The sequence below is a fragment of the Centruroides sculpturatus genome, unplaced genomic scaffold (assembly GCF_000671375.1).
Source record: "Centruroides sculpturatus isolate CEXI.00-Female unplaced genomic scaffold, Cexi_2.0 scaffold195, whole genome shotgun sequence".
Classification (NCBI taxonomy): Eukaryota; Metazoa; Arthropoda; class Arachnida; order Scorpiones; family Buthidae; genus Centruroides; species Centruroides sculpturatus.
Window position 1 is genome coordinate 268,889 of NW_019384511.1, and position 15,471 is coordinate 284,359.

The 15,471-nt window shown below is 31.9% G+C and overlaps 1 protein-coding gene across 1 annotated transcript in view; it reads left to right on the top strand.

Annotated features, from left to right (window-relative positions):
* LOC111622435 (multidrug resistance-associated protein 4-like) overlaps positions 1 to 15,471 on the top strand; it is a 30,448-nt gene that overhangs the window by 9,217 nt on the left and 5,760 nt on the right. The gene's annotated exons all lie outside the window — the stretch shown is intronic.

The following is a 15,471-nucleotide window of genomic DNA, read 5'->3' on the forward strand; positions in this document are numbered from 1 at the left end:
GTTGCGAAAAGTCATCATTAACAAATACATTCAAATTACGGGACTCAAAAACAGCTTTTTTAAAAGATAATTTATCATTAAGAGACCCAAACTGACAAATTATTATTCTAGGCCTATCACGAAATTTCTTTCCAACTCTCCTAGCATCAACATATCTCAACACAGACAAATTCAGCTTATTCATAGCAAAGAGTTTAACTGCCTCTAAAGTATCATTAGCCGATTCTCCAGCCCCTTCCTCCAAACCATGTATTATTACATTATTAATTCTTCGCTGATTATCCATGTAATCTATCTCTCGTTCCATTTTCGAGACTTTCGTACTAATATTATCAATAAGAGAAGAACTCACCGACTCCGATCCGCCCGAACCAATCCTGGCCTCAATATCCACTAATCTAACCTCAAAATCAACAAGTGTATCATCCACATTCTTAAGCCATTCCGTAAGATGGTCGAGTCGCTTTATAAAATCCTCCACCTTGCCATTAAGAGCAGTATGCATAACTAATAATAAACGAACACCTTCCGATACATCAAAATTCGAATCTTGCAGTAATTCGGTAACCTCCTCCTTCTGACCTAAACTACTCCTTCTAGGTCTACTTGGTGTTCTCTCCGGTTTAATTATGTCTCAAGGCAGAAAGTCTTCCTCTTTCTGCCTTGAGACATAATTAAACAAGCAAACTTACCTATAAAAGAAAAAGGATTCAATTATCTTATCCAAAATGTGGATAGTCTCCCCAATAATAATGCATAATTAATTTCATTAATTAATTATTTTGTTCATATTTTAAGGAGGTGCTGTATTGTGTTGAAACCACATGCATACAATATTTTCTTCTCTGGTAAATGAATACTTCAGTAAATTAATTAATGTCACTGTGTTGCTAATTAATTTATTTTTGCCAGTTTGCTACAGTAGAGACACGCCTGAAATAGAATAGGAATATCAAATGAAACATTAAAGCATTTATATAAAATATTTAAATATTAATATCAAAATATGGCGACGGAATTTAAAGAAGTGCATTTCAAAATTTTACAACCAAGTACTGTATTTATAAATTTAATTTAAAAATTCTTCCAGCCCCGTAAATTTATATCTTCATATATAATATTTCGAGGATTAATTAGCGTTTTTATTTTTATAAATATCGGTTCATACAAATTATATGAAATAACCTATTTACTTTGTTTTTGAATAGTATATTTTACAGCTACCATTAGAAAATTCAGAAAAAATAGTATATTTTATCTTATAGAAGATTAATTATCATAATTATTACATAATTAAAGTTGAAAAAATAAATTAAGTATAGAAAACTGAATTCGATGGTATAGATTATAATGAAATTTTTTTTAAAATCAAAAATCGATAATTTGTGCTAAAAATTCAGAAACTTTTGTCAAATATTTAAATTACTTTCAATAATATAAATTAAGGTAATGGAACGAGAATATAAAAATTAATCAGTAGAATACAAAATATCCATTTAATTAATTACAGCAAGAATCTATACAGTATAATCATTGTAAAGGACCATTAAAGGTTTAATTTAATTAGGAATCAGGAGAAAAAATGAGATAAATAAAGTTTTTATTTGTTCTTAACTAATTTTTATTTGAAAATGTAATGCCATTTGGTGTAAATTAACAATATTTGCATGAAATTATGCAACAATAGAAATGTGGAAAATTATTGATAGATCTGTAATGATATTTATTGAACGTAGAGATATTAGCAATAATCACAATTTCCTATGTTCCTATAATGTTTAATTATAATCATAAAATTATTTCCAAAAATTGCACTTTTCCTCTTTTGCTGTCGTAAGATGAATATTTTCTAAAGTAAGAGAAAGAGATCTTTCTTTGTCATCAAATTCTAACCTTTCTTTTTCCATTCCTTCATACGAAGGCTTTCTAAAGTAACAAAAAGAAAATAATAGAAAGAATAATGAATATCTTTCCAAAAGATAAGTATAAAAAAGATTGTAGAATTCATTTTTAATCATGCTTTCTATGTAGATTTTCATATTATGTCTATTTTTTCTTTCGTTTTCTTCATGAGAGAGGTTTTTGCATTTCTTGTGTAAATCAAAGCCATGGATCATAATAGAAAACGATAAACTTTAACTTAATATTTTAGATTTACTGATAAACAGAGAGGTTGTTTTTACGAGTTTAATAAAAATCTGTCTTATATGCTTTAAACTGAAATTTTGTCCACCTTTGTCCACGGAATGTATATGTTACAGTCAAAACCCGTTTTTACTTAGAACGCGTTTTAACTAGTTGAAACTAGTTTATACTGAATGTCTTTGTTAAAACCCGTTTTGTCTAGTTAAAACTAGTTTTAACTCAAATTCATTTTTGACTACAGTAAATTCTAGTTTTAACTAGACAAAATCGGTTTTGTCTAGTTAATTTACTGCTGTAAATGTTTTGACTTTAGACAAAACTAGTTTTAACTTTTAACATTAGTTAAAACTAATTTTAGCTACATAAATATGTTTGGGGGAAATAAAGTTATGTATAGTGATTCGGCGGAAGATGCCTAACATTTTGCTTATGAAGAAAATTACAGCGCTAATTTGAGTTTAGGAGCCCTCTAATGAAAATATCATATTCTGGAGTATGTCTTTCAAATAAAAGTTTGGAGTTTATTTTAAAAAATTCTATACTGTGTTTGCAATGACGACTTTTTCACTGTCTGGCATTTTAAGCATCTCACCCCAAGTATCTGGGTGAGATGCCAAATGCCATTAGGGTAAGATAACAAATATAATTGCTTAAAATTAATTTTTGAATTTCTTAACCAAATTTAATTTATTGCATATGTAGTACAAAGTACTTCATAGTAAGTATAACAGCACAGTATAAGTATTGTTAAGTTTCCGCCCGTTCTAACGTGTTCTATAGCTAGCTGAAAGCTTTTTTCAGTCCAAAAACTTTTTTGAGAAGTCCTTATATAATTTCTATGCATATCCTGCAATAAAACGAGAAAACAAAAGTTTATTAAAAATAGGCATATTGGAAATCAATTAACAAAAAATAGGCACGTTACCCCAAGAAAAATGTGGCATATTTTCCATTTGTTGGGGTAAGATGCCTAGTAGAGTCACGTGCTCCAGCATGTCCGATCGGGATCGGCGGTAGCTGACAATGGAAACTTTAGAACCTTAACTACATCACACATTAATTGTTTTTAGCAATTTTTAATAAATTCCATTTTAACTTTTAGTTTAAAATTATTCTAGAAACATTTCACAACAAAAACTTCGTTCTTATCTAGCTTTTATTCTTCTCGGATGTAGAAAATGAAGTAACGGTAGCCAACTACAGCTTTCCGCACTCAATATTGGCCCAACGATTCATCATACAAATACATGACAATATGTGACGTCACCGTTTGAAAATATCAAAAATTAGGCATCTTCCCCCGCTTACCATCTTACCCCGAATCACTCTATGCGTTGCAGTCAAACCAGTTTTTAGTTAGGATGCGTTTTAACTAGTTAAAACTAGTTTATACTGGATGTCTTTGTTAAAACCCGTTTTGTCTAGTTAAAACTAGAATTTACTGCTAGTCAAAAATGAATTTGAGTTAAAACTAGTTTTAACTAGACAAAACGGGTTTTAACAAAGACATTCAGTATAAACTAGTTTCAACTAGTTAAAACGCGTTCTAACTAAAAACGGGTTTTGACTGTAACATATATACAGTAATGGACAAGTCGATATTACAATATACTGTAGAAACCTCTTGTGTTCGAGCTAACAGATCCTCTAGAACAGCGGTTCTCAACCTGTGAGTCGCGACTCCTTTGGGGGTCGAACGACTCTTTCGCATGGATTGCCTAAGACCATCGAAAAACACGGTTTTAGAACCGAGACACCGCTGCTCTATCTGTTTTCAGGCGGGTTCGCCCACATGCAGACACGCCCACATACGAGTACGGGCTTGATGAGATCATCGCGCCAATTCTATCACATACACCTCGTGCAAATACAAGTGACTGTGACAGGGTTGACGCCATAATCAGACCAGTCACACATGTGTAGAGATAATAGGGCAGACCAGTCACACATGTGTAGAGAGCAGCTACTCGGTCGAGAGCAGCAGTATTGGAGGTAAAACGACAATTCGTGAATTATAATTACTGGGTAAATGTAAAATCATGAACTACTGCATAAAAGAATATCTGTACCATGGGAACTTAATCTAGATGCTGATCGGTCTTTTTATATTCAGCTGTGGTTGATGTGAATATTGCCCTCTTGTGATAGTAACAGGTTTGTAAAAAAAAACTTTAGAATAGTAAATAGAGAATAGTAAACTTTAATGAACTGTATTGACTGAACATACCATGTATCATCTTTTGTATTATGAAAGCTATTGTTATATATTATTTTCATTAGCAAACCAACCCACGACAATTCATCGTGTAGAGAACAACGTTAAGAAAAGAAACTACTGTATAGTGAGGATTTTTTACAGTATGGTTTTACCTCAATAATTACAGCACGAATTAAGTCGAATTAGTCTAGAATCGATTAATTTTATGGAAGAAAACCTTTCAAACAGCCGTAGTCCGTAAACTTCACACGTGTCGGGCTGTGATTGGCTCATGTATTTAAGGATTCCTACAACGCGAAGTTCGTATAACGAGGAACGTATCTACGCGTTATAGGGGAGTCTACTGTATATTGTATGTTTACTTAAAATCATAATTCATTATTATAATATAATTCTTTACGTTGAAAGTATTTTAAGCACTGTAAAACTAATTTTATGGAAGATACCTTTCAAACACCCGTAGTCCATAAACTTCACACGTGTCGGGCTGCGATTGGCTCATGTATTTAAGGATTCCTACAACGCGAAGTTCGTATAACGAGGAACGTATCTACGCGTTATAGGGGGGTCTACTGTATATTGTATGTTTACTTAAAATCATAATTCATTATTATAATATAATTCTTTACGTTGAAAGTATTTTAAGCACTGTAAAACAAACTTTTTGCTTGGTGACTCAAATTGCACATAAGTCGTTAAGTAGGCGGGCCACAGATATTTTGGATAATTTACATATACTACAAGTACGTGTAGTTTTATCATTTACACGTGTTATTTATTCTATTGTTTCTTTCAAGTGATGTGTCAAATATGTTCGCGGGCCGCATTTCGGCCGTGAGCCATAGTTTGAGCACCTTTGCTGAATGTTGAGCGAAATTTTTGTTATTGCTCTCGGAAGTTATGCTGAAGTGTTTGATATTTGAGATGAAATCTTTTCCAAAATAGGGAAATGATGACGTCGAACGAAATTATATTTTCTAAACGAAGAATTCTCAATGATGTATAGTACAGTAATACGTCGCTTAACGCGGGGGATGAGTTCTTAGACAACAAAGCGCTAAGCGAAACAGCGTTAAACGAGGTCATTTTAACATAGAGTAAATAGGGATAGGGGAACACGCGACCAAAAATAAATAAATTTTATATATAGTTACAATTTTTGTGATAACTCGGGATGTATTTTCTTCATAATTTGNTGTTAAACGAGGTCATTTTAACATAGAGTAAATAGGGATAGGGGAACACGCGACCAAAAATAAATAAATTTTATATATAGTTACAATTTTTGTGATAACTCGGGATGTATTTTCTTCATAATTTGAAGTTTAGACTATTTACAAAAAGTCAAAAATAACTTTTGAGTCCATCTTTATCCCTTATACACTACCACTAGAGGGCTAGAAGCAGTTTAAAAAAGGTGGATAAATATGATAGTGTGAAGAATTTCTTTGTGTTTTTAATTGTAAAAGTGTCAGAAACCTACAATGAAAGGCTGACACTTGATCTTTTTTAACCTTGTGAGATTTTTTTTTATCAATTTTTACCTGTGTTTAAGAAGAGTTCTTCAAAGCATTTTTTGAAGACTGTTACTTCTGTGGTAGTGTATAAGGGATAAAGATGGACTCAAAAGTTATTTTTGACTTTTTGTAAATAGTCTAAACTTCAAATTATGAAATAAATTTTACTTTAATTTTAAGTTATTTTTATGTTAATTTGTATAATAAATAACATATGTTAAATAACATATAATCATATGCATACAGAAATGTAAAGTTAAGTTTTTGTGACGAAGGTCCTGACTTTTCTGAAATTCTTGTTCTTTCGCAAAAGAACAAGAAAAAGTCGTGAAGTTTCATTTGTCGCTTTTTTCTTTCCTTAAGCAAATGTCGGTAGCGGAAGATGCCTTGTTTTGCTTTTGCACTCCTTTTAAAATCTAGATCATTCGCAACAATTTGATCAACAATTTCAGTTATCTTACCAAACTTTTACTAAGGAAATCTGTAGAAAAATTTTTTGGGTTCTTCGTTTTCAGAATCTCTATTTCCAGTTCCACGTGAATTCCATGTTCTGCCAATTCTTGAAGGTCGTCGTTGGTAAGGCTCTAACCAGAAACCTTCTGTAACTCCTCAATATCCTGCTCGTCTATATCTCCTAGTCCTGCTATATCGATTAGGTTGAGTTTGGTCAACCTAACGATACAGCGATAGGCTCTTCTCGTTGAGAATTCTTGGATATCTTCAGCCATAACTTCTTCTACAGTTTGTTCGTGCAATTATTAGTTAATTCTTGCCAAGCGAAGTCGATATTTCCTATGGCATCTATGATGTTATATTTTTTTCCAAAATTGCACCAAACAAACAGATTTTAAAAAAATACACCTTTTTGCCACCTTTTGCTAATTGGTTTGTGTTCGCAAATAATCATATTATATATTTAAATCTACTAACTTTATTTTATACGGATAAGTGCAGATATAGTTGAATTCACATATTTTCATTTGCTGTCACATTAAAACAGAAAGGAATCTACTTCTGATTAAAACGAAAAATAAGGAATCTTCTCAACACAGACAGACCTATCATTTTTTATTCCTGCACAATGATCAACATCGTGCTGGTATGTGCATCGTGCATCGTTATCATGCAGTAAAGTTTAAGAAAATCTCCGAACGATAGATAAACTTCATTGAGGCACAACTCATTAAAAGGTGAGCGTCAAGAAGCACAAGTCTTCCATTGACTTAACATGGAGATAAATTTTGAGCACTACTTTATATACATTTTTAAAATTCGGCTTTTGTCTAATTCGTCATTGTACTTCTATCACTGTGCAAAATTTCATTGATTTCTGAATTTCAGTCATTGCCAACAAAATACTTTGCATGGTTCGCTGCACTTCAATAATTGTATCGAGAGTCAGAATTTACAGTTGATTACACATAACTCCTAAATCACCTCGCAGATTCGAATATTAAATCTGTACAAACAACTATCATGTCAAGCTCCAGAATCTCCGTTTGTGAGTTTGGACAAATTAACATTAGATATGTTTGAAACGTGTTATCAGTGGGAACAGGTTGGTTAAAACTTAAATACAGTATATAAAATTTCTGATTATGTGAGAAAATTCAAATTTTAATATAATGTATTCTCCAGATTATTGAATTACTTCTTAAATTATTCATTTTATAAGTAAAAGTGTACTGAATATTTCATATAAAGAAATTGTAAGATTAGATATTGTCTATAGATTCAACAGAGATGATAAAAGTCAGAAATATAAATACATTGAAAACAGGTAAATTTTTGTACTTGTTTTCAGAAAAAAAAAACATAGTCATTCAAACTTTACTAAATTCCGATACATTGTATTACCAAAGTCAACCACCGCCGTAATCGGCAACATAGCCGCACGGTAAGCGGCAGTTGCGGTTTCGAGTTAAGCGCTTTTCTTTCAGTAATTCTAAATTAATTATTTAATTAAAATTATAATTCTTAAATTTATTAAGAGATGGCGCCTGACGTCTTTCTGTAGAATCAAATTGTTTGGTAATTTATTATTATTATAGCCGTTATTTCACCTGATAGCATGTGGCAGCGGTTGGCTTTGGTAATAGCCATTCAATTTTAATAATAGTTTCTTTCTTCCCTTTACATAGTTATACGGAATACGATCATACTCCTTTTTCGCCAAATAGCTTCAGTCTTTATGGTATGAAAGCCGAATTATATACAAAAAACAAAGACATCAGAGTTTCCTTGTATACCATTTAAAAGTTTATCTTTACACAGCAAAACACCAATGTAATATAAATATATCGCTTATTTACATTTATGTTCAATACTACACATAAAATTGATTATAAATTTGAAAACAACTTTTTAATTTGGTGCTCTTTACCAAAAGACACCATGAATACCTTTTTCATGCTCTTCGTGTGTTCGAGCAGACCCAAAATGATAACGACGAAATGGTGAGAAACTGAGTCTAATATATTTTGTTCCCAATATACTGCCCTTAAAATATTTCTGGTGGTCGTTTAGTTTCTATTTAAAATTCTTAGATTGCAGTTTCAATCACTCAGTAGATCAGTTCTCATATGGGATTAATATCAATCTAATCATCATGACTATCTTATTTGTATCAAATTTATCTGTCTTAGCCTAATTTATTGCTAATTTCAATAAAAAAAATACTGCACTATTTATATTTCAAATTAGACAACTTATTAAGTCTATGGTCTAACTTTTTATTAATATTGGATGTTGCTTCGTCCATGACAAGAATTTTATTCTGACGAAGAATGGTCTTAGCAAGGCAAATTAACTGTCTTTCCCCAACGCTGAAATTCTGCCTCCTTACGATAAATGTGTGTCCAATCCATCAGGTAATTTACTAATTACTTCTTTTAACCGCACCTATAATTGACAAGTTTTTAAAATGTTTACACGATAATTAATTTTAATCATTAGAAAGAGTTACACAGATGAAACATGTAGCAAATTAAAATAATTAATTATTTCTAACTCTACAACGGCTTTCCAGAGATTTTCTTCCGAATATTCATTGAAGGGATCGATGTTTCTTCGAAGAAGACCGGTAAATAACATTGGATTCTTAATTTGAGAATTTTAAATTATCGGCTATTATTTATATAGACTAATAAACTAACGGAGTTCTCACTATAATTGATAGAATTCTCGATACAGGTAAAAATCGATCACAGATTAATTACTTTTCGTTAATAGTAAAGAATTTTTATAAATGTTTATATATATATTAAAAAAAATACATTTATTTCCTACGATTCTACCATTCTCATTAATAATATAACTTTATCGAGATTACTATTTACAATTTTGAATTTTCAATTACAATTTTCATAAAAAAATTTCATATCTATAAAGTAGTTTTTAAACCTTTGATGCAGAATAAACAGATATTCAAACACGTGTATAATATGTCATACAAAAGAAATATTTTTCCAAATATTCTTTTCTAAATTTCTAAATTCTAACTTTTAATATGCAAAATTTAAATTAAAACTTTTTCTTGTGAAGCACATCACTGTGCATAATTTGTACATGTTCTGGAAATGATCACTTTAATTTGGATTCATTAATTGGCTTAAGATTTCAACAAAACTTTCTCATACAGTTTTTTTCTCGATTTAACACAAGTGGAGCAGATTTAATTTCCCAGATTACCTGATCAAGAATATAAGCAGACATATCATCTATTCTTCTGCAGTCAGTGTCGTTAGATAAGGAAATTGCACTCAATTTCGTAACAAATTCGTCTCCGATCATAACTCGAACAATGTTTTTAGCCACTGGCAACAGTAAATCCTCAGCAATGGTGTGAGGTTTCATAGCTCTGGCGATTCTGAGTGCCACTTAATATAAAGCTTCAACGGCTGCTACGTTTTGTTTGTGGTACTTGTCACCAGTGCCAAGTCTGGCTTTCTTGAGTCCATCTGCTTTGCTTCTAAAATAGTTGGTATCCTTGCCGGTATAGCTCGGATGCTTGCTGTCAAAATGGCGTTTTAGTTTGTTCGGCTTCATAGATTCGGCTGATAGAACTTCACAATAAATAACACAACACATTAACAAAACTAAAAGTATAATATCTGCGTTTGATGCAAAACTTTTTTATAAAAACAAAATTTGGGGAGAGGAGAATGCTCCCAGTTTCCAAATCTTTTAAAATTGCAAAAACGAGATGATGATTTGCTTGTTTATTGTCAACACCTAACGACTGTTTATTCTGACCTCAGCCAAAAATTTGAAGATATTCTTCACTTCAGCATCCCCGATTGGGTGTTGGAGCCTTTTACAAGTAGACCCACGAACTCAGATGAAGCCATACTAATACAGGAGGAATTTATTGAATTATCCACAAATGAGGCGCTGAAACCAATGTTTGAACAAGGATACCACAAATTCTGGTTACAAAAACAGATACCAATTTTATATTCTGCATTATAGGCCACTGTACAGAAGCTGTTGATTGCTTTCCTGTCTTCCTATTTAGTAGAACGTGGATTTAGTGCAGTTATGAACCTCGTCATGAAAAAAGAAATCGACTGCAAATTAGTACTCGTGGAGACTTAATAATGTTACTCACAAAAGCCGACCATAAATACAGTAATCTCATATCATCCCATCAGATTCACTCATCTCATTAAAAAATAATGTGCTTTAGTATTTTAAAACAAAATTTATTTTTTGAATAAATACTACTTTAAATATAAAAATGTTTTATTTATAATTTATTTTTGTGATCAATATGATGATTTTCACTGCAAATATTGTATNCTAGCAATCTCCGGATTAAATAATTCGAACTATGAATAAGTAAACGTTGTAGTTATTACATTATATACTGTAATTAAATTAAATTTTAAATATAATTCAAGCTCCCGAATTTAAAAATGTAAAAAACCTTGCTGTTACATACGTGGGAAGGTAAAAATAGATTTTTTTTAATAATGTGCTTTAGTATTTTAAAACAAAATTTATTTTTTGAATAAATACTACTTTAAATATAAAAATGTTTTATTTATAATTTATTTTTGTGATCAATATGATGATTTTCACTGCAAATATTGTATACTAAATGAAGAAGACACTGAGGTCGGCGTTATATGTAACGTCTTCTCCATTTAGTATATTTTATTTTTACGTCACCATTCACCATCCAAGAAGACATCAAAGTTAAATTTGAAATTTTGCTATAGTACAGTTGCTATAATGCATTTGTATTTCACTTGGGGTTCACGGTCAGGTTTTCGCTGTGAGAAGTGATCCGTGGGCATAATAAGTTTGGGAACCACTGCTGTACATCATAATTTCCGCCAATTAAAAGTTGTGTCGACCATCTATCTAACTCCTTTCTGAGGAAAATTTTGAATTGAAATAACGTGGCTTCCAGTTTGCATCGGAAGTTCATATATACTTCATCGGGGCCTCCTGCCCCTAATGTTTTCATATTTGGTTTCTTGTTTCATTTATCTAACTCCGTTCTCGAGATTAAGGAAGAACAGATATACAGCGGACGACAGTGGAAATTTATATTCCTACAATGTTTTCAAATTGCTGCCCAATAACCTCCAAACAATGATCAGTTTTTATCTTCTCGTCAGCGGACGTTGCTGAAAAATTTCACTAGATATTTAAATGTTTTCTGTATAATTTTTTAACAATGTAAAGCTCTGTTAAATATTCAAAAACATTTTGAAGCTGAAGTTAATATTTTTTCTGCCAAATTTTTAAAATTTCCAGAAAAAATATTTTTAAAAATATATTAAAATTCTTAAAGTATTTATAAAAATAAATCTTCAATGCTCTGTAATTTTATGACAGGAAAAAAGTTACGAATTATATCATACCTAGGGTTTCTCAAATGGGATTCCGGGATCCCGGTTGTTTTTTTAACCCGGGAAAGCATACCATCTGTCATATACGAGGGCTGTTCAAAAAGTATCGGACCTTTGGTCGGCAAAAATACATTTATTGATTTTGAGGTACAACACCCTAATCCCCTTCAAAGTAGTCTCCTTGGTAGTGTATACACTTCTTCCAGCGTTCCTGCCATTGCTGGAAACACTGCTGGAACGCATCTTTTGGAATGGCCATCAGCCGGCCCGTCTCATTCCGCACGATGTCTTCTCTCGACTAAAATCGGGTTCCTTTTAGCGGCATTTTCAGCTTGGGAAATAGCCAAAGGTCACACGAAGCCATGTGGAGAGAGTACGGAGCGTAACGAACCACAGGAGTGTTGTGTTTGGCGACGAAAGTCCTAATCAGATGCGCAGAATGGGCGGATGCGTTATCACGATGGAGCTGCCAAGTTTTGATCGACCACAGATCCGATCGTTCGCGTCGCACAGCATCGGAAAGACGACGAAGGACCTCCTGGTAGTACTCCTTTGCGATGGTTTGGCCTTGTGGTGCGTACTCACGATACACCATCCCACGAGAGTCGAAAAAACTGTCAACATGACCTTGATATTGCTGCGGACCTGCCGCGCTGTTTTTGGCCTCGAGGATCGTCCCCGAAAGCCTGCTGAATCTTGCGAATGGTTTACACTTAGGTGTCGCCAAGGTTTTTGGCAAAATTTAATGTAATATCGCTGCTCACGTTGTTCAGTCATTTTCCAACTTAGTGGAATCCGACGAGAGCTCACACACGTTCTCACTCATAAGCCGACTGCCAGCGACTGACGCTTCCTGCAGGCGGGAAAAAATTCAGGGCTGTGCATGACTGTCCCCTTCACAACTCCACCGAAAGAGGCCTCCCGCGCATTATTTGTTTACGCGGAAAAAATAAAAGTCCGATACTTTTTGAACAGACCTCGTAACACCATCGAAAAAGGGGAAAACGACGAGCATCCCCTCATCTTTTCCTTCGCATGTTGTGAGATTTGTAACAATTAATTTATAAATCTTTTTATTCTAATTTGTTTCTCTAAATTATTTTAAGTCGATATTACAAAAAAATTTGAAATTGGAAAAATAGGCGAAATTCCTTTACACCTTTACTTGATAGATAAACAATCTCGGTGTCACCTTTACATACGCATCTTCTCTTCGAGATACAGAAACAACAATAAATAAAAAAAAACAACTGTTAGCTATCAGACAAGATGTCCTTTAGACATCTTGTCTGATAGCTAACAGTTGTTTTTTTACAACCAGACAGAAAAAAATATGAAATAAACATACAGTTTAAAATACAAAAACAAAAATTCTAACTGATTAATTAAAGCGAATACTTTATTAGCATAAGGATTAAAATAAAGTAATTAAAACTAAAATTATACAGATGACGTAGTATAAATAACAATTCACAAATACATATATGTACTATATATATTTAGATAAAATAACAAAAATTTTTTGGGGAAATGGTGGGCTTCTCAGTACTACACTCAAGCCCACCTTTGTGTTTCCTTCATTGTTGGAGAAAACATTCGTAAACTTAATTTCCTCCTCCTACTAGTAGATTTTGCAGTGTTTACTCTATATGCGCGATTGGAAATTACTTTAATATTAATATAATTGTAAAATAAATCGAATACATTATGAAGCAAAGTTTATTTTTTCCTAGTTTTGATTCAGACTACTTTCATAATAAACCGTAGCATGTAACCAATATAAGAAACGTAAAATACAGTGTCCTATAAGTCTGGAACCTTGAGAATTATGAAGGTATTTGTTCATTCTTTTTCAAGGAGTATAATAAAAACATTGGGATTGAAAAACTGACTAGAAAACTTTTCGAAATGCATTTATGACTTTTCTGAAGAGGGACTAAAGTTCCAAAATGCATTTCGATGTAAATAAAGGATATTACAAAAAATAGAAATTGTCTTCCATGTTAACAGTTGTGAGAAATCTGTAGAAAATTGGATAAAATAGCCAATCACCAAAATCATAAAGAATGCGCCGATTGTCTTATTTTGACTTGTCCGTTGACAAGTCTTTTAATTAATGAGAGCCTTACTAGCCAATAATTAAATTAATAGATATAACTAGAACAAAAGCAGTCAGTAATGTTTCACTATATTGAATGTTTCACTATATTAAAATGAATTTTAACAATATGACAGAAAATATGTTTGAGAAATGCCGTAAAATTAACTAAATGCCATAGAAAAAATAACCGATATTTTAAATTCCAATTTTTTATTGATTTAAATTATTCTTACAACGGAAGAAACAAATTTAGTTTTGGTATACAGTATTATTTAGTATACATCGTTATAACTTAACACAAAAGATCTAAAAATCTAACAAAGAAAGTGAAGATTTTAAATAAACTAGTTTTAGACAAATCTTTACTTTTAGCTTATTATACCTAAATCCATCACCTAAAACAGAGCATTTCAGTTGGTAAGTCACCTGACAAGAACTAAACAAGTGAATGAAAAGGCTCTCTTCTACTTCATTACCACAATAGCTACAAGCCTTATCTCTTGATATGTTTAGCCGGCAGCCCTTCAACAAAACCCAAAATTTATTAAGTTTAAGATGCATAACGAGGCTTTTAGTAAAAAAATTTATCTCACATTTTAAGTAGTTTGCTGTACATCAGTCCAGATGCATTTCGAACAAGATCACTCGCTTGGCCAAGACCAACGAAACATCCTGATTCCATAACTGGTTTGAATTAGATCATTTAAGTAAATTATCAACATTGAAGCTGAACGGATTAAAAACAGAAAGAAATAACCCAGACCATCAAAAAAAAAAATTCTTAACTAGAACAGGCAAACATTTCTTATCAGGTTTAACTACTGTCAACAGAACATTATAAGTATTTTGTCGCAAGTTGTGTATGGGTGCTTCCAATGTTTTTGACAAATCTTAATTTCTATGGGGGGGGAGTCTTCTCAATTCAAGACGAATTATTGAATTTGGAACTGAACGCTTTATTTTAAACAGACTCTTAAAATATTTCGTCTGTATTTTTTCAATTTTTGACAGGAACTTCAATCCCTATACCGGAAATAAATAGGTAATCTTATAACCAATACAGACATCAAAGAGTAAAAATACTATTCATGGAATTTAATCTCTTTTTTGTAGAATAAACAGATAGTCTGTCTTGTTCTGTATATCTTCCTTTATTGGATTATTTCCAAATCTAAGAGTAGTAGAAAAATCTCACAAAAAATTTCACCATCACTCTTTGAAGTAAGCAGCGGCACCAGCTGATATTTAATATTCCTTTTTTTAAATATTATTTCTATACAAAGTTATCTATACAAAGTTATGTTAACGAAATAGTGTTATTACGCGAGAATTCAACATAAGTTATAGTTTATTATTCATTCATTCTATATATTATATTCAATATTTCATTTTTTCACTCCTAACAGTCAAACAAAAAAATTCGATCTGCAAAGAATTTGAATAGACTGGCAGAACCTGAAAACTTTTGTTCTTGTCTATTTATTCTATGGAATTTACCATCGATGCATGCCTAAATATATTGTCTAATTAGTGACAATGTTAAATGCAATAACGCCTAATTTTTTATTTCATAAATCATATAATTTGATTAATTCAGGATTTCTCATACAAAAAGGTATTATGTATTAT